At 41.0% G+C, this 19,767-nt stretch overlaps 1 long non-coding RNA gene across 1 annotated transcript in view; it reads left to right on the plus strand.

The window, feature by feature from the left end:
* Positions 1-6,062: 6,062 nt before the first annotated feature.
* The window catches only part of LOC117804350, a 66,379-nt gene continuing 52,674 nt past the window's right edge, over positions 6,063-19,767 (plus strand). Inside the window, exon 1 of the long non-coding RNA XR_004628693.1 lies at positions 6,063-6,259. This is a non-coding gene — a long non-coding RNA (uncharacterized LOC117804350). The remainder of the gene's footprint in view (positions 6,260-19,767) is intronic.

Raw genomic sequence — 19,767 nt, forward strand, 5'->3', positions numbered from 1 at the left:
TTGTAACAGGCTGAGTGGCATTTCATGAGAGAACCATCTGACCTTCTGGCCTTTGTCCAGTTACCTACATAATCTAGTTACTCACTATAATCTAGGCCAATAACTCGAAGATAAACAGGGCCAATCAGATAAATGCTTTTGAGAATCTGAACTAAAAAGGAAGTGAAGTAAGGGTGCCTGGGTGGCTCAGTCAAGGGTCTGCCTTAGGCTCAGATCATGATCTCAAGGTCCTGGGATTGAGTCTCACATCAGGCTCCCTGATCAGCGGGGAGCCTGCTTCTCCCTCTGCCTGCTGCTCCCCCTGCTTTTACTCTCTCTCTGACAAATAAATGAATAAAATCTTAAAATAAAAAAATTTAAAAAATAGGGGCGCCTGGGTGGCACAGCGGTTAAGCGTCTGCCTTCGGCTCAGGGCTTGATCCCGGCGTTGTGGGATCGAGCCCCACATCAGGCTCCTCCGCTATGAGCCTGCTTCTTTCTCTCCCACTCCCCCTGCTTGTGTTCCCTCTCTCGCTGGCTGTCTCTATCTCTGTCAAATAAATAAATAAAATCTTTTTAAAAAAATTTAAAAAATAAAACAGAAGTAATCTGCCAATTGATTATAAGTAGAAGCAAAAAGGTACACTGGGAATCATAAGAAATAGTTGGTAGCGTGGTTAAGTCCAAACCACACACAAGCAGCAGTTATAGGAGCAGAATGATAAATAAGTAGAGAAAGTAGGATTAGTAGAGAGAGGAGAATGAACAGGAGTCGGGAAAGAAGCAGACAGGACATTGCAGGCACACCCCATGCACTGTATATGAGAATCAGGTGAAGCTTGTTTTTCAAGTTGCCTTCATTTTAATGGATCGTCAGGGAACTTTCCATTTCACCAAACACACCTTCACAATAATTCCTTTTACTTGAACTAGTTCGAATCAGACACTTTTTTTTTTTGCAACGAAAAAATAAGGTTGAGACAAGAGCTAAGGACACACTCCATGAGGCCTTTCAAGGCATTGTCTTTTTTAACCCGCTTAACAAACGTGCAAGTTAGTTATAATTACCACCAACTTAGAATAAGAAGATAAAACAACCTTCAGAAATTTGTTTAAATTCACATAGCTACTGAGTATCAGCTGAAAATCAATCCCAGGACTGTCTGGCCAAAGACCTTTTTTTTTTAATTTTTCTTTTTAAACCTGAGATACAAAACAAACAAAACAAAATAAATTTTAAAAAGCTCTTTGCTCAAAGTTGGTAAATACTGTTGTGTTCCACATATGCCATGGTAGTGCATTTAGGTAGCTTTGTTTTTTTAATTTTTTTATTTTTTCATTTGGGTAGTTTTAATAGATGGGGATCTAAGTTAAAAAAAAAAAAGAAAGAAAGGGGCGCCTGGGGGGCACAGCGGTTAAGCGTCTGCCTTCGGCTCAGGGCGTGATTCCGGCGTTATGGGATCGAGCCCCACATCAGGCTCCTCTGCTATGAGCCTGCTTCTTCCTCTCCCACTCCCCCTGCTTGTGTTCCCTCTCTCGCTGGCTGTCTCTATCTCTGTCAAATAAATAAATAAATAAAATCTTTAAAAAAAAAAAAAGAAAGAAAGAAAGGAAAGAGGAAAGAATAAAAAAGGGAGTGTCCTTAACTTTGGTCCAAAACTACTTTAAAAAGTAAAATATTTCAGTAGGAAAAATGAGTTTAACTGACTTGTACGTTTTTTGAAATGTGCTTTTGACTTTTCAATGTAAATGCATAATTTGTGAGATACATAAAAAACAATTTGTAAACCATGATTTATAGGACGACTTCCGAAGAGAGCATAACTGATCATAGTCTATCCCTTAAATAAGGATGAAACCCATCAGTTTTGGCAGCATGTTTCAACCTCATGCTGATGCATCACAGGAATTAATTTGTGAGAGAACGTGGATTTAGAAGTCAGTCCTGAAATGGCCCCTCACCCCACTACTTTCTAGCTGTGTAGGACACTAAGAAAGTTCCTTTAACCTCTGATTTTGAGTTTCTTGTCTATAAAAATAGTCATGAGGATAGAGCAGAACCTATCTCGAAAGTTTCCATGAGGGCTAACTTAGAGAACTCTGCTAGTGACAAGCACACAATCAACACTTGGTAAGTACTTATTCCTTAATTTTTCCTTTAAAGATCTAGAAACTTTTGATTAGGAAATTAAGACACACTCCAGCTTTTCAGTATGACACGCTTCATTGCCTCTAGAACCGAACTGTCGTGCTTCAAGGGCCATGGAAATGTTTGTGGCGGTTTATTATGCAGTGGAGAATGATTTCACAGCCACAACCTCGCCCTGACATGCACTATTTCTAAATAATGTAGAATTCAAACCAGTATAGAAAGGTCAGTGTCAAATAGTTTTTAGTTAACTTCCTGTCTGCTAATATTCCTTTTTGCGAAATCTCTTCTCAAGTGACAGGAAATGAAGTAGGAAGGACCAGGGCATGAAGAAAAGAGGAGTCAAGAAGAAAAGAGTAGAAGAGAAAACATGGGACAAGAGACGTTAGCCCCCTTTTGGAAGATAGGAGGAGAGGACTGGCTGCTGATAGAGATGATAAAAGTAGGCTGCCACTTACTGGCCACATAGGAAAGTGTCAACGGGACGCAAGACCCTGAAAACCCAAGGATTTGGAACAGCCGGCACTGGGGGAGGATGGGGAGGGGAGACGCTGAAGCACAAGGACTGGGTTAGAGTTGGTGGGGGGCGGGGGGGAGCTGCCCTTCATGGGGCCAGGCAACTACCCTTGCCTGTACCTCCCCCACTGAAGGAGAAGGGTGGTTATTCTCCGCACAAATTGAAATTGAAAGGCTACTCATTCAGGCAAGCAGAGCACCCTAAAAACAGGACATACAGCGAGAGTCAGTGAATGCAACTGAAACTGCCAAGCTCCCCTGGCTCTCTCCCAGAACTCCAGGGTTCAGGCATAAGGCTCTCAGGCAGGCAGGACGGACACCCTGAGGGAAAATGCCTTCCCTCACTGATACTGCGGAGTTACCCAAGGAAAACCCCAACTCACAGCTGATCATGCCTCAGGGAGGTCCACCCACATGACAGCTTTGCCCTCATATGCAGAATTTTCAGTTATCTTAACTGCCTTAAATTTAATTAGAATGGATGGCCAAGAGTTAGACATTTCAGGGAAGCCTCCAGTATAAAGGAGACCAAACCCAGAAAACAGGCAAAAAAAAAAAAAAAAAAGAAAGAAAGAAAGAAAGAAAGAAAGAAAGGTAGACAGATACCATAGAATGTATCAAGACAACTTCAAAAAAACAAAAACAAAGAAACCCTTAACTTACAGCCTTAGAGACGTAACACATGATATTACATCACAGAAGGAGAATAAGAAGTCATAAGAGAAGAACAGCAGAAAACCGAAAGAGTCATTCAATATTAAAGTTAAGGTAATAGAATAAACGTTTAAGGAATAAAGTTTAAGGGTGAAGGGTTCTTTTTAGAAAATTACCTAGGAATTAGAAGAAAAATATAGGATGGAAGAAAATATATGAAAATGAAGGAAACAATGCAAAAGATGCAATATCTCATCAACAGAATTCAAAGAAAGGAGGGAAAAGAGAGAAGAGGACACTATCGACAAAAATGTACAAGGAAGTTCCCCAGCACTTAATAAAATACATGTGTTTTCATAGGGAAAGGGTCCACTGAAAGCCCCACATGATAAATTTGAAAAGAACTGTAATAAAGGAAATAATTGTAAAATTTCAGCACGCTTGGGCAAAGCATGTATGTTGAAAGTTTCCAGGGAGGGAAAAAAAATAGGCTGTATACAAAAGATGAGGAAGTGCAACAACAGCAGATCTGCAGGCTTGAAGATAGCGGAGCAATTCCTTGAACATGCTAAGAGAACTAACGTTCAACTTGAATTTTTTTTTTGCCAGACTATCAATCAAGTATGAAGGTAGTTTAAAGATATTTTCATACAATTAAAGGTCACATTAAATTCATTCTGCCCCTTTCCTAAAATGCTACAGAAATATGTGCTCTTTCAACAGAGAGCAAACTTTTTAAAACAGAAAAAAAGAAAAAGAAAGAAAGGAAAGAAAAAGATGTGGGATGCAGGCAACAAACTACTCAGCACAGACAAGACCAGGAGTGGTGTTGGGGTGACAGCTTTGCCGTGGGGCTCCAAGACCCACAGTCCTGAACAGAGCCAGAGAAATGTTTCTCATACAGGAAAATTTATTCAAGGACATTACTTGAACTACACTTACATGGTCATCGTTATGTGAGTAGTGTCACTATTTATTTGGCTCTATTGTTTAATATAACTTACAGTCTCATTCATTGATTTAATAATCAGTTATTGAGCATTAACTATACAAATGTACTAAGCTAGGAGTAGGGAATGCACACATGAAAAAGGGGTGGTCCTTCTCTTCCTTCCTCCTGCCTCCAGGGAGTTCAAAGTCAAAAAAGAGGGACAGACAAATGTAAAAAAAGAAAAAAAAGGAATTATGATCTCAAAAGGGTAGTAATGACAAAGGGTAATAAGGGTAAGGTGCTATCCTGGGCACAGAGGAGAGACCACCTCTGTCTGGCAGGGCCACCAGCAGCTATCACTAGAGCAGACTATAGTCGCCCTTTGAACAGTGAGGTGGTTGAGGGCACCCAGCCCCCCTGTGCAGTCAAAAATCTGCTGCCAAACAGTCTTGTCCAAGGATCAACTCTATTCTGATACTGGTAGTGATGACCTTGAGCTTCCCAGAAAAAACTGTTTGAAATTCTCCCATCTCCCAAAGCAGGAAAATATATAATTTCCATTAGAAATAGTCCAAATAAAAAATGCATTAAGACTTTAGGACCCTTAGGAAGATGGCTGCCCAGAAATATCCTAAGGGTATCCGTTAGTGAAATAGGCTGGTCAGTTGTAATCTGCAGTCGGGGCTGCAGCTTGATCAAATGTAGAGTTTAGCCAACTCAAGCATGGAAGGTAGGATAAGAACCCAGAGAAGGGAGCTTCTGGGAATGCCTGAAAAGAACACTTGAAAGCTTTAATCTTTTCACAAGGAGAAAAATTCTTCCTGTAATATGGTTCATTGATTCACAGTTTATACTTTGAGCTTTCTGGACACAATGCTGTACTTAATCTAACTGTATATGCAGGGCTAGGGAAAGGTTGGCAGTAAAGCTGAAGACAAAATGGGTGAAACAGTGAAACAGTTTACAGCAGGAGTCAGGAATGAAATATTAATCCATATGTTCTGATTACAGGAGGGAAATTTATTTAGAGAACATACAGAAGTGTATTTACCTCCATTCGCCCTCGAAACCTTGTTAATGATGAGTGTAAAAATATTTTTTTCAAGAACACATAAAACCCCAAGAACAAACTTATGTGAGAGGAGATGACAGGAACAAAATTTGGGAAGTTGGAAAGCTGTCAGTGGTCGGTGGTCAATGACTTAGCAGATCGGAGAAAGCTGAATGCCAACTCAGCAGAGGGGACAACTGAGGGACTAATTAGCCACAGAAGTCCCTCAAATGCTCGAGAAGTGGGGTGAGGGGTGAAGAGTATTGGCTGAAAGTCTCAGAAACAGTGAGATCCCCAAATCTGCTCCTCAGTCATACACAGCTAGTGGAATGAATCGTTCCTACTGGATGATTACTCTGGAGAGAGTAAACCGGGTAGCGTTCAGAATGAGGATACCATGTTGAACACAGGGAAGACTGAATGAAAGTGTACATCCTGGATGTTGAGATTTCCTGCTCTCCCCACACTGAGTCTCAGATAATGGCAGCAAGGCTCACCCATTCTAGGCGGTAGATAAGAGATCCTTCTTTAATTTGACCAGCCCAAGAAAAAAGAATCTAACATGAGATGATTCCTGTTAGTGAAGTCCACTATCAACAAGCCCCACTCACGGGCACAGAGTTTCTGACCAGCTTCTCAGTGTTCCTCCCTTCTCTCTGAACCGTCAGCAGAGATTAACAGCTGTCAGAGAACAGGTGGAGGTACTAACCTTGTGTCAGAACATCTCCTACTGAAACTGTTGTGAAAGAGGATGTTCAGAAGAAAAAAATGGAGGAAAATGGAGGAAGAAGGAAGAGGAAGGAATTACCCTCAGTACTCTCTCTGAGGTAGGAGGTAAAATCATTTGAGAAGGGCAGAAGGTAACAGTACTAGGATACTTGTTTGGGAGTGTGGTGACATTGGCTACTGTAAACATCGGAACAGGAGATTCTTAAAGACATTGAGCAGCATGGTGGACCCAGCTGACCCTGCCGTAAAGGTGAGAAGGCGATGCATAGACTAATTCCTGAGTGGGAGGTTTCAAGAGCGGCATGGTGGAAGATCAAATAGGCAAGAGAGTGGAAAGAAATGATGAAATGGGTGGGATTAGAACCATAGTAATAGAACGAGTCAAGTGATGGGCAAGAAAGGGAAGACGAGAGCATTTGGTAGATTGAGGAACCATGGGCAAAGGTCGGAAACTCTAAGGTTAGCAAATAGTAGGGCTCAGAGAATGGGGTACTCTAGCTCAAGTTTCCTGGGAGATGCCAGAATAGTTTCCTGTCTCCTATCACCCAGGAGGGAAGACCCCTTTCAAATCCTGTTTCTTTCATTAAACTGTCATGGCTTGCCTCAAGTCAAATTTTATTTTCTTTATAAATTTGAGTCTTATTGTTTGTATTACCAAAACAACATCTGATAGTATGTCCTCTCCTATAAATGTCCTGTGGTGTATTTATCTTTTTTTTTTTTTAAGTGGGGGTGGTGGGAAGGGCAGAGGGAGAAGGACAGAGAGACTCTTAAGCAGGCTCCATGCTGGGCAGCAAGGCTCACTCCATGCTGGGCATGGAGCCTGAGTGGGGCTCAATCTCACAACTCTGAGATCATGACCTGAGCCGAAATCAAGAGTCAGGTGCTTAACCTACTGAACCACCCAGGCACCCCATCATTTATCATTTAAAAATCTTTATTCACATATTACTCAAATCATTTACTTCTCTTTATTTATCACCTGCTGGGTATTTTGGGGATGGCAGTCCATTGTCTTATTGTACTTCCATGGTGTTTATTTTCATAGCACTTGACTACATTTTTGATAGCTACTTTGTCTCATCAAATCTGATAAAAGTCTCAGACAACTGCTTACACCAAGGAGGACCTATCTGAGGTCACCTGCCCCATGTGATGTGTGAATATACCTACACTTTTGAAAGCAGAGTAGGTGTGGCAGGCTGAATAATGGCCCGCAAAACGTCCAGATCCTAATTCTTGGATCCTGTGCTTATTATCTTACATGGTATATTAGTTTCCTAGGGCTGCTCAAGAAATTATCATAAACTTGGTGGCTTAAACAACAGAAATTTATTCTGTCACAATTCTGGAAAACGGAAGTTGGCAATCAAGGTGTTGGCAGGACTGTATTCTCTCAGAAGGCTCTAGGAGAGAATCCTTCCTTGCCTCTTCCAGCTTTTGGTGGATCCTTCTATTCCTTGGCTTGTGACAACATCTCTCCAGTCTCTGTCTCCGTCTTCACATGGCCTCCTTCCCTGTGTCTCTGTGTGTCTTTTTCTGCCTCTTACAAGGACACTTTCATTAGATTTAGGGCCCACCCTAATCCAGTATGATTTCATCTCAAACCTTACCTTAATTGCATCTGCAAAGATCCTATTTCCAAATAAAGTCACATTCTGAGTTTTCAGGTGGACAAGAAGTTTTCTAGGATATTGTTTAACCCACTGCACATGGCAAAGACTTTGTAGATGTGATTAAATTAAGGACTATGAGATTGGGAGATTATCCTTCACCACCCAGGTGGGCCCTAAATGCCATCACAAGCATCCATATAAAAGAGGTAGAGAGATACTATATACACAGAAGATTATCTATTTCCTTTAATAGTCTCCCAGCTCCCATAGGAAGGGACTGTGCCTATTTTTGCTCACCCGTGTATTGCCAACATTTGATACATTGTAGGTACTCAAAACATATTTCTTAAAGAGTTTTTAACTTATAAAAATTTATTTCTACCCAAACAGGTTAAATAAAATAACAATTACTCTTATTTGGTGAATATATTTAATGGCCCTCTGTCCCCCTTTTAAACCCAGATGGGGGAAAGCACCCTACTGCTGTACTATTATGAAAGGAACAGAAGTTTGCAGCCACTCCTTCACAAGGAACAGCCATCTGGATGAATTTTGAAATGCTTTTCACACTGAGCCAGGGGATACAATGGTTTCTTCAATTTCTAAAGTTGATATGGTAGTAACCTGAGCATTCAGAGACTTTAATACAAAACTACATTGTGCTCCTGGTGCATTCCCCTCTCAAGAGCATTTTTGGCCTCTTTCATCGTGCCCCGTGGGTGCAATGGCTACGCTCCGTCTTAATACTGCCAGAGGTAGCATCGCACAGAGGAGGAAAACCCCGCCAAGTTGGCCTGGCAAAGCTGAAGACAGTTCCAGAAAAGAAATGTTCATATCAAGAGAGTTTTTAGTTGTTATTTTTTAGTGGCCATATACTCTTTCGACTCTAGGGATTGTTTCTGATTTGCATTTAGGCTTAGATGTAAATAATCAGAGAGATAAAAAACCCTAAAGGACAAACATCCAGGAAACATTACTTTGGTATAAATTTTTCTGTGGAAGTATACCCTATTAGTTTGCTAAGGCTCCTTTAACAATGTATCACCAACTAAGTGGCTTAAGCAACAGAAATCTATTGTCTCAGTTCTGGAGGCTAGAAGTCCAAGATCAAGGTATCTGCGGGTTGGTTCCTTCTGAGGGCTAGGCCTCCCTTGGACCTTCTGGTAGCCTCAGGCACTCCTTACTTATAGATGACATTCTCTCTGTGTCTACCTCACCTTTTTTCTCTATATTTCTCTTTTCTGTGTCCAAATGTCCTTTATAAGAACACCAGTCATATTAAGACTAACCCTAATGACTTCATTTTAACCTGATTACCTCTATAAAAGAATATCTTTATCTCTCAATAAAGCTACATTCTGACATATTGGGGAGTTAGAACTCAACACTTTTTTCTTGGGGGGAAAGAATTCAACCCATAACCCTCGAATCTGGAAAACCCAGCAGCAGACAGACTGTTTGCAGTGTAGGCTGCAGGACGAGGCCGATTTGTGCAAGCAAAGGCACTCCCCAGTGGCTGATAGACTAAGCAATAGCATCACAGACAGGATAAACTCAGCCACCAATACCCACTGTCTCTGATTAAAGGAGTATTGTGCCCAGAGAAAGGAATGAGCCTACCCTTGGGGCTTCTCAGTTTCATTCACGTCCTTACATAGCAGCACCAACAATGTGCCAATTTTCTGAAACAAGGGACAAACTATTGATGTAATCTTGTAAAATTTTCAAGATCAAATTAATTATTTAGGTAAGGAATTAAATGTTATGAAAGTGGTTAAATGAAATCCCATGTAATTTAGCTATTTCCTTAGAGAAGAGAATTAAAAAACAAAAACAAAAAAGAACTGTATCTTGTCGTTCATTATGGGAAATGCACATGAAATTGTCCTGACTGGTTGAAATTCCACATGTACAATCCTACAGTTCCAGTTACCTTTATTGCATAAGCCCCATCAAAGATGAAATTTGATAATAATTTGTGGGATTTTTCCTGCCTCACTAGAATGTTACCTCCTTATGGGCAACCACTGCATTTTTATTGTTATTTTGTTATGTTTTTCGATTCTCAGAAATGACCACAAGTGTTGGGTCATAGTATGGCCTCAAGAAATATTTATTATGAATGAAAGAATGGGAACACATTGTAACAGATTCATTTGCAATTTGGTCAAATGATTCATTATTCATTCATCCAATCATTCATGGCCAATGATATTTCTTGTTCTACAAGGATAGCTTATGAGGTGCTAGAAAGGTTTCAATGATGAAAAAGAAGTAACATCTTCTCTCAAGGAATTTAGAATTTACAAATAGAACCAAAATATAGAAAAATCGGGAGATACAGATCCAATATGCAATGATAAAACATAAGCCCACAGAGAGTAGACTAAAACACTAATAGGCATATAGAAGAGGAGGGAGACTATCACATTCTGAGAGCAGAGGAAGTTCATGAAGGAAGCATTTGAGGTAGGTCTTAATGAATGAGAAGGATATTGAAATATAAAAATGGGGGGGGGAATTAGCTACATTGGCAGTCAGACAAAACAAAACAGAAACAAGGAGCTGCAGACAGTAAAAATACAAATTAGACTGGGACTCTCATTGGCTGAACTGAAGAGTTTAACCATCTACCACCAACTAAGTGTCTTAAACAACAGAATCTGTGATGAGGAGACAGTAAAGATTTTTCAGCAGGGCAGTGATGTGACTTGGGAAGACCTTGGGGCGGCAGTGGGTGATAAGGCTGGACCAGAAGGGAGTGCGGTGGGGAAGATCATTTAGGAAGACAGGTATACTAGTCCAGGCCAGTGGGACCAGAAAGGGGGAGAGCCAGTTTTTGATGGGTCTGAAGTCTACACAATTGGACAGTTTAAAATATGAAAAATTGTGGAAAATATCAGATTTTTAAAAAGTAAACAACATGACACACATGTATTACTTTTTTTTAAAGTAGGTTCCATGGCCAGCATGGAGCCCAAAGCAGGGCTTGAACCCATAACCCTGAGATCAAGACCTGAGCAGAGATCAAGAGTTGGACGCTTAACTGACTGAGCCACCCAGGTGCCCCAACATTTTATTTTCTTATACATTTTGTCTACATACTCATTTACAGTCTCTTCCTATGACAACAATATTGTAATGTGATTTTCTATAGGGAGAACAGAAAGATAATTTTTCCCCCTGCGGTATAATTAACCATAGTTCAAAAAAATTATTGATAATTTAGAAAATTCTCTTCTAATTTTACAATTTGCCACTGGTAATGCCACATTAAGATGGATTCCAGTGCTATGGGATATATGAAACTTTGGCCAGAAAATTATGTGCTGTTGTTTTGCACACAGGAAATCTAATAATTCTACTTCAGACATTAGCTGTCCAAAAAGAAAAAATAAATAAATGGCTCATTTATGATTCTATATGTTACACTATTGAAGATGTTCTTGACTTGTTTTGACTAGACATTGATGAGAACCGAGTCCTCCACTTCTAACTGAATAGATGTAATGATTGAGTTTCCCCCACACAAGCTTCAGGCTCTAGGCCTTTCAAATCTTGTGCTTCATCCCCTAAGTCTGACGGTGCTACGCACCTGAGAACACCTTCATATCAAAATATGACCTCTGCTTTGTGTTGCAAGGCTGGCTGAGTCAGCATAGTAGGTAATTGGGGACTTTCTGGAAACTGTTCCTATACCTGAGAGTCTAGCAATAAATTAGCTGCACAAGGAAGTGACTATGACCCACTGAACAGACCACACTAAACCCACCGTAAATAATCTCCAACTCAATTTCTTCTTTTCTCTATTACAAAATTCCTATGATCCTTTCAATGCCACTTGACAAAGAGGAGTAGGTGTTGCTGGGGGACATGTGATGGAAGGGATGTTGAAATGGCATGAGATAGTAGTCTTAGCCACCTGCAGCTAACATATCTAATTTTTGCAAATTTTATGAAAATATATGACCCACTGAACAAATTGCTAGAGCCCTGTGACTCTAGGCATACTCTAATATGGCCCCAATGATCCCTGTCTCCTAGAATTAATAATCCAGTATAATCTCTTCCCCTTGAGTGTAGGCTGGCCTAGTGATTTGCTTTTAATCAATTGACTGTGACAAAGGTAATGGGATTAAGTTACATAAGATAGTCATTATCATCTTGCCAGCAGACTCTTTCCCTTGCTGGCCACATGGGGATATCCATGTGGCAAGAAACTGAGTGTGGCTTCTGCCAATAGCAAGTTAGAAACTGAAGTAGGAATCTGTCAGTCCAACAGCCTGAAGGAACTGAAAATCTGTCAACTACAACATAAATTTGGATATCAATCTTTCCCCAGTTGAGCCTTTAGATGAGATCCTAGCTCTGCTCAACTACTTGACTGAAGCCCTATGAGAAATCTTGAAGCAAGGATCCAGCTAAGCCACACCTTTATTCCCGAACCAAAGAAACTGGGAGATCAAATATGTGTTGTTTTAAGCTGCTGACTTGGGAAGTAATTTATTACAAACCAATAGAAAATGAACACAGGTCCCTTCCAGGGTCGTGGGATTGGTTTAAATGAAGGGCCTCAAAGCTTAATGTATTTGCTTCATGGTAAATCTGCCTCTGAATATGAGCCTGAACCAGAGTTGTGGCCTTGGGAACAGTATTAAAACCTCACACAGTCATGCCGTAGACATCATCAATATTTGTAGCATTCTTTCCCTGGGCAGGCAGCATGGGTTTAGTGGAGGAGATTGCTCAACTGAGTAAAAGGGGAAAAACAAAACAAACAAACAAAAAAACCATCTGCCAAACGTAGGAGGTAGAGGAGAGTTTAAGGAGAGAAAATGTTTCTTTGAACCATTTTTGAAAATTAGGACTTCAACAAGAAATGATGAACATACATTAGGGGGATCAGGGTAGACACCCAAAGTTGGAGAGCACCAATTTCACAATCTCATCAGCATGCTTTTATTACTTTCTTCTGCAAAGTCTGGCAGCTTCAGTGTGGAAGCCGAGAGAGAAAGGTGAGGCCTACCTCATGGTACAGATGTGTGAGGTGATTATGGGGTTCCCGCCCAGCTGGACAGCAAGGGAAGTTAGGAAAAGGTGATGTAATGGGATAACAGGAAGCCATGGGTGTCCTGGGAGTCACAGTGAAATGGGGAAACAGGTTCAGGAGATGTCACAGAAGAAGGTGGGCGGGGTGGGGGGCAATGGCACGGTCAGAGAAGGGATCTTGAGTTGGAGAACCTGGAAGTGGAGTACTTTCATGGGAAGATGATGAGTTGAGTTTGGCCACGTAAACATGTGGGTGAAATGGAGGTAAAAGAAAACTCATTGAAATTTAAAGCAAAAATTATGACACTAGGCTTTTAAAATTTTCATCAATAATTTTTAAAGTTATAGAAGATGGCTGTAAGGAAAAGGTCCTGAAAGATGACTGTGAGTTGGCTATTTTCCATCTGTATGACCCCGCCTACTTTTCACTTCTGAAAAGATTTTTTTTTAATGTGGCACATCTAAATTGATATTGTCAAAACACATCTTATTATTCTATTAAAAATATAACAAAGGAAAATTGTAACCTGTGTGCTGAATCCTTTCCAATTTAAGAAATACAATAATACAAATAATATTTTCCCTAACGTTAATAGTATATCCTTCCTTTAGCAGCTCCATTATGTAACATTTAATTGACTTCGAACAAATGATTCATCAACAGATGCCATAAACAGGTCATCTGAAGTTGGTTATCAGTAGGGACATGAAGTCATAGTTCCTGTCTTAATCTTGTCTCGTGATTCTACAAAGAGAAAGGCTAGATGGGCTGTTTTGGCCAGTGAGCATCCTTCTGGGTGTTGGAGTAAAAAAATCTCACCTAGACTTAGGGAAACTTAAGATTTCAAAGCTGCATATTGAAAGGAAAATGGAGGTGAATAAGTCATAGCAGCAAGTCAGAACTGGTCTCTACTAATGTAGTTGTAATTTTGAAACTAAACCATCTCCTTTGAAAGATTTTTAAGGATTTGGGTAAATTCCTACACAATGGGTCCTGCTTCTTCATTGTGTCATAATTCAAATTCCCAGACTAGCTAGCTGATCAAATGCCGGCAGTGGGGCTGGGCTATGTCAGTCAGAAGCAACAGGAGGGTATTGGCCTTGAGAAGAGCTTCAATTTTGGCTTGGGCATGTGGTAACAGATGCATTAAACTTTCAGCCCGGGCGGTGGCAGGGGCAGTTTCCCAGAGGGCTTAAGACAGAGCTCCTGGCACAGAGGTAGCATGGAAGGGGTGGCAGCTGCCAAGTTTCCTCCAGGACTCAGTGGGAAGGAAAGCAGCAGCAACAGCAGGTTTTTTCATCAGGCCAATTCTGTTATGAGGTTTTGGGCTTTCTTCCTGAGAATGAGCCTGAAGTCTGGTTCGCCAGCCTTCCCAGCAATTTTGAGATTGTCGAATATGCTTTGAATAAACTCTCTTTTTGCTTAATCAGTCATAGTCATTATCTGTTGATTGCAACTAGGAACCCTGACAAACATTTCATATTAGGGTGGGGATATCACAAGGACCTCCAGATGGCATTTCTAAGCAAATTCTTTTGCCTGAAGGTTGTTTCAGGGTTCATTCGTCAGTGGGGCGTAGGAAGGGGACAGCTACATGTAAATGACGGGATGGGGTCAACAACCCCCTTGATTCAGACTACCGCTCCAGGATTAGAAAGGGGATGGATATTAGATAAAACCTGGCAGAAGATGTTAGTCATTTAAGAGCACATTTATTCAACACATCACTTACTGAATGATTACTACTTGCCAGTTCCTTTATTGCACTTTGGAAATAAAAGTGCAGGGAAAGGGATGCGGAGAGAGAAGAGTCATATAAATAGATAAATCACAGCATAACACAACAGGAGGATTTAAAGTAACCTAAATAAAGTGCTAGGTAAGAATACACCTTATGATAAACCCATATTAAGTGGTCACATTTTAAAAATATTTTTTATTGTAATACTAAAACTATAAAGGGAGATCACTCTACCCTATTTACCCAGAAGCTTCAAGAAGGATTGGTGGACAGCTTCAAGAACTCACAGTTTTGTGAGCCCCACAAGGAGTTAATGAGTTGCTTAAGGAACAGCCTTCAGCTAAATAATGGTAGAAAAGTAAACAGGAAAAATGCTGGAGAGAAGTGAAACAATGTTCCACCGGGATGGCTCAGGTGCAAACCTCATCAGTAGCAGGGTGGGGGTAGGTCTGGAGACAGAACAAACAGACATTAGCACCTCAGAATGCTAGAGTATTAGTATGTTTTTGCTCAGGACTGGGAAAGGAGGGTGCCTTTTTGGTAAGGGAAAAAGCACTTTGGGGTCTCCTCTGTGACTTTGGCAAGGAAATATCTGTATTTAGGGGTAAATTTGGCTATAGTAAATTGTAGGGAAGAGATGGGAGACAAATGAGGAGGGGGGGCTCACTGCTCAGAGATGAGAAGACAGGGTCTTAGGATTCCTTTTTTACTTCCTCTTGAATTACTGGGTCACTTCACCAAATAGGGAAAGAGGCTGGAATTTGGAAATCCAACCATGGTTCTGGGGATTGGAGAAACCACTTTGTAGCTATATAGGTTGATTCAGTGATTAAAAAAAAAAACAAAAAACAAAAAAAACTGAGTAACTAAATAGTACCAGCTATAATTGGAAAAGTAGTTTGTCATTTTAAGTTGCCTAATTTACATCCAAGAAATAATTTATGTAATGAGAGTCACTAGCTTTAAAAAAAAATCTATGAAAACATTAAAATGTATGTAACTATATTTGGCAAGATGTTTTGTAGTTGAGAAAACTATGCCCCATATACTTCACAGATACGAAAATACAAACCAGCATAAAGCATGTTTTTAGATTTTAAAATGGCAAATAGAAAAATAGTACTGAATATACCTAGTCAGGCTAAAGAAAAATTACTTGTAATGGGAGAGAAGAAGAAAAAAGCTTTTCTAAACTATGTCAGTTGGTTCTGAAACTTTCAGTAATATTAATAATACAGAATGGCTATTTTGACAAGGCAAACACCGTAAAGTTAGCTGTAGAATTGTAAAATTAACGTTCACCTTGGAAAAAGAATGACTTGCATTTGAACCCCAGCTTTGTTCTCTTACTAGCTGTCTGAAGCTCAAATGTGACAATGTTTGCAAAAATGTGCCATAAAAGGCAAGCGAACACAAAAGGAGAGCATTGGTATTAAAGGCGTTGTTTCCAGAGAAGTGGATGGAATTCATAGATAAAATGAATAGAGGATACTGTCCTTAATCAGAGGAGAACCAATTTCCCACCCTGAAACTGAAGGCATTTCTTTTTAGTGGTGTGATAGAATTGCTCAGATGTGACATTGTGGTAGGCAGCCTTTAAGATGTTCCCTAATGATTTCTACTGTCCACTATTCACATTCTGTGTAGTCCCCTCCTACACTGTACTGGAGATGGACTGTGTGACCAATAAAATATGGCAGAGGTAGTTGTAGGTCAGTTCTGAGCTTAAGTTGAGAAGACACTATGGCCTCTCCGTCTCTGTTTCCGAATTTCTCTCCACAGGAAGCTACTGCTATGTTGTGAGCTGCCCTATGGAAAAGTCCACATGGTAATGAATTAAGACCTCTGGCTAATAGCTGCATGACAGCTTAACAGTAGATCCTTAACCCCGTCAAGCTTTCGGATGACTTCTGCCACAGCTAACTGTAGCCCTCCTGAGAGACCCTGATACTGAACCACCTAGTTAAGCTGTTCCTGGATTCCTGAACTCAGACACTGTGTAAGATAAGAGATGCTTCTGGTTGAAGCTGCTAAATTTGGGGATATACATATACATATATTTGAAGCTTATTAATGTATCAACCTGGCTGAACTAAACTACATTTACCAGAATTCCCTTTTCTGCATGTTCCTGGTAACACTGGGCCCAAGAGAAATTCTTGTGGGAGATTTGGAGGATGGCAGTGAAGCGGCAGCCATTCTGGAGCACACAGACCTTGTCTCCTATCTGAGGCTCAGAAAGGAGTTGGAGTGAGGCAGTGGCGGGGCCTGTAACTGCTCCATGTTCTCCTGGATCTTTCTTCAGCTTCTCTGTTGCCTGAGCTAGGTGTGTCTGTTTAGTTCTGTGAAGAAGTTGGCTTCTGAAGGATATCCACATTACCCAGCTCAAAGGCAGCATGACCTGATCTATGTTTCAGTCTGCCCTCATGGGTTCCAGCTCGTGCATTTGGGTTCCAGGTTGTCCTTGCTTCGCCCACTTTACATCCATCTGTCCTTCCTAACTGCCTGCCTGTGCTCTTCAAGCCCCAACTTCAGACATGAAGAAAACAGCCTTCCAGATACTCTTTAGCCAGCTTAACCAGTTGAGTAAGATCAAACCTTTATAACAAATTCTGTGTGTACACACACATGTATGTATACATGTGTGTATGTATACACATATATACACACATACACACACCTGGTTCTGGCTACGTGAGATCACTCAGATTCATCATCAGGAAGGTAGAACTTATATTTGCTGATAGGTTTAAATGATAGGTCATATAACTGCTCATTTTTTTTCTCACTTCTGGTCCTCCCAGCTCCCGTTTTCTAGCCTTTTCCCTGGGGATGCTAACAAAGGAAATAGCTTTTGTACTGTCTTCTCTCAGAGCGAAATCTAAGTACTCTTGAAAGTGAAACCTGATCGTTGGAATGATGATAATTAAAATGACATTAAAAGGAGGAAGATGCTGAAAATGTCAAGTGTTTAAGGAGAGAGGGAAAGGTACAAGTTTGACAAGACTCTCACTTCCGCTCCTTGCATAAAAGGAGAAGGAACATACTTTGTTGCCTCTACTCTCCTCCCCACAGCTGCCACCTAAGGATACAGGCAGGAGCCCCAGCAAAGCAGTAGACAGGACGATGAGTTCCTAGGTCAAGCCTCACACTTGGTGACTCACTGTGTGTCTGAAAGGGTGACGTGGGCTTTCTCCCCCATGAGAAAAATATCATTGTACAGGGTATTACTTTATTTTTATAACTGGAAATAGTCTAGTATATAATTTCTAGAGGAGGAAAGAATGAATATTTTTGGTATCCACCATGTACACGGGATTGTGCTAGCTACTTTCCATAGACTATTTCATTTCATGCACAGAACAATGCCATGAGGTTGGTACTGCCACAAACATTTTACAGGTGATCAGACGGAGTCAGAGAATCTGTATAACTTGACTGTAGACATAGAGCTGGGTAGGTCTGTCAGACTTCAAAGTAAATACTCTTTCTATAAAACTGCACTGCTGCCTTTACAGAGACCTCAATTCTGAAAAGAATAATTATAATAATGACCTAATCTCCTCATTAGTCTGAAGAGAATGGGGATCTGCCAGAAATGTTTTTACAGTACCTGACCTGCAGCGGAGTCATATGTGCCACGTATATTTGCTATAATATATATTCTGTAATGGGCCCTGCCTTCTCACCATCAGTTCTCTCAAGAGGCAGCATAACACTGAGATTAAGGAAATGAGTCCTGAAGTCAGACTGCATGAGTTCATAGAAGTGAATGCCTACTTTGTGGCTTTGGAAAACTTACTTAACCCCTCTGTGCTTTGGTTTTTTCATCTTTATTTTTTTTTAAAGGTTTTATTTATTTATTAGACAGAGAAAGACAGCCAGCGAGAGAAGGAACACAGGCAGGGGGAGTGGGAGAGGAAGAAGCAGGCTCCCAGTGGAGCAGGAAGCCCGATGCGGGGCTGGATCCCAGCACTCTGGGATCACGCCCTGAGCCGAAGGCAGACGCTTAACGACTGAACCACACAGGCACCCCAGTTTTTTCATCTTTAAAACAGACAGTGATAGCACCCACATTGTAGTGTTGTCGGGATTAAGTGCCATATTTCGTCAAAAATCATAAACCTACCATATGGAGCACATACGATGGGCTGGACAGTATTTCAGTGCTTTGCACATAATAATTCATTTATTACATCTCTGTGAGGTAGGCTTTGTTAGTATTCCCATGCGGCAGATGATAAAACCGAAGTGTTTCGAGGATAAATAACTTGCTCAAGGTCACCTGGTCAAGTAAGGTCACACGGTCAAGTAAATGCATGGTCATGTATTTTTCACAGTAGGAGTCAATGGGCTGCACCCCACCCAGGGGCCTATGGATATTACCTACAGGATTCTGAAAGGCATGAAGGTGAATAAAGGTAAACGAAAATAACTGACTCCATGCTCTGGAACAAAAACTAAATATATTTTACAGTTTGTGATGAAAGACTCCAAGTAAGAAATCAGTGGAGTATGCGGGGCCATCTAATTGAGAGCTTGGCAATTGAAAGTAACCACGAAAGGGGATCTTGTGCTAGAGAGGTAGGTGATGAGTACTGTTCTCTTGAGGGAAAGGGAAAGAAATAATTGATCAGATCTTTCTAGAGCTGGATCTAGGAAGTGACTAGAAGATAACATTTCCCTTTACCCACTGGGAAAGCAAAGCTGATAACATTGCCAAGCAGGGGGGGGGGCCCAAGCTTCCTGTGGGTGGATGAGAATGGGGAGAACGTAGGAGTCTGAGAGTCTTGATGCCTGCTAGGAGGACGGAAAGCTGTGCTGGAAAGCTGTGCTGACAAGCCATGCTGATAAGGAGAGATGCCAGTAGAGAGAGAGTGGGGTTGTCTGGCTGGGCAGAGCGGAGCTCAGTAGCCACGTTTCCACCTTTGGAGGCCAGATAAGGTATGTTTCTCTTTCCCTGATAAAACGTCATTAGTCTGCTCAGGCCCTTGCTTTTGCTCTCAGCTCAAGTGTGGATTTCCTATTTCATAACGTCAAGGGATGACAGGTATACTGATTACTTTCCTGGGCAGGAGGCACTCTGTGGCTGGAGACCCCCTGGCTTCACTCCCCCAGACCTGCTGGATGCTTGTCTGAAAGCAGTCTCTAGAGACAAAGTCCGTTCAAACTGAAATCAAGCCAAATCTTCAGATTGAGGCTAAAACTGTTCTTCCAGGCAGTCTCCTGATGCTGGGACAAGATGACTCAGTCTATCCTTCCTGATTCCTGTGTCCATAAATTCCTTGAATTAGCTGAAGAATGCAGCCTAAGAAAATTCCAGCTCTTTACTGAGACAAGATGTGAATTTC

This window comes from Ailuropoda melanoleuca, chromosome 1 (genome assembly GCF_002007445.2).
Source record: "Ailuropoda melanoleuca isolate Jingjing chromosome 1, ASM200744v2, whole genome shotgun sequence".
Classification (NCBI taxonomy): domain Eukaryota; kingdom Metazoa; phylum Chordata; class Mammalia; order Carnivora; family Ursidae; genus Ailuropoda; species Ailuropoda melanoleuca.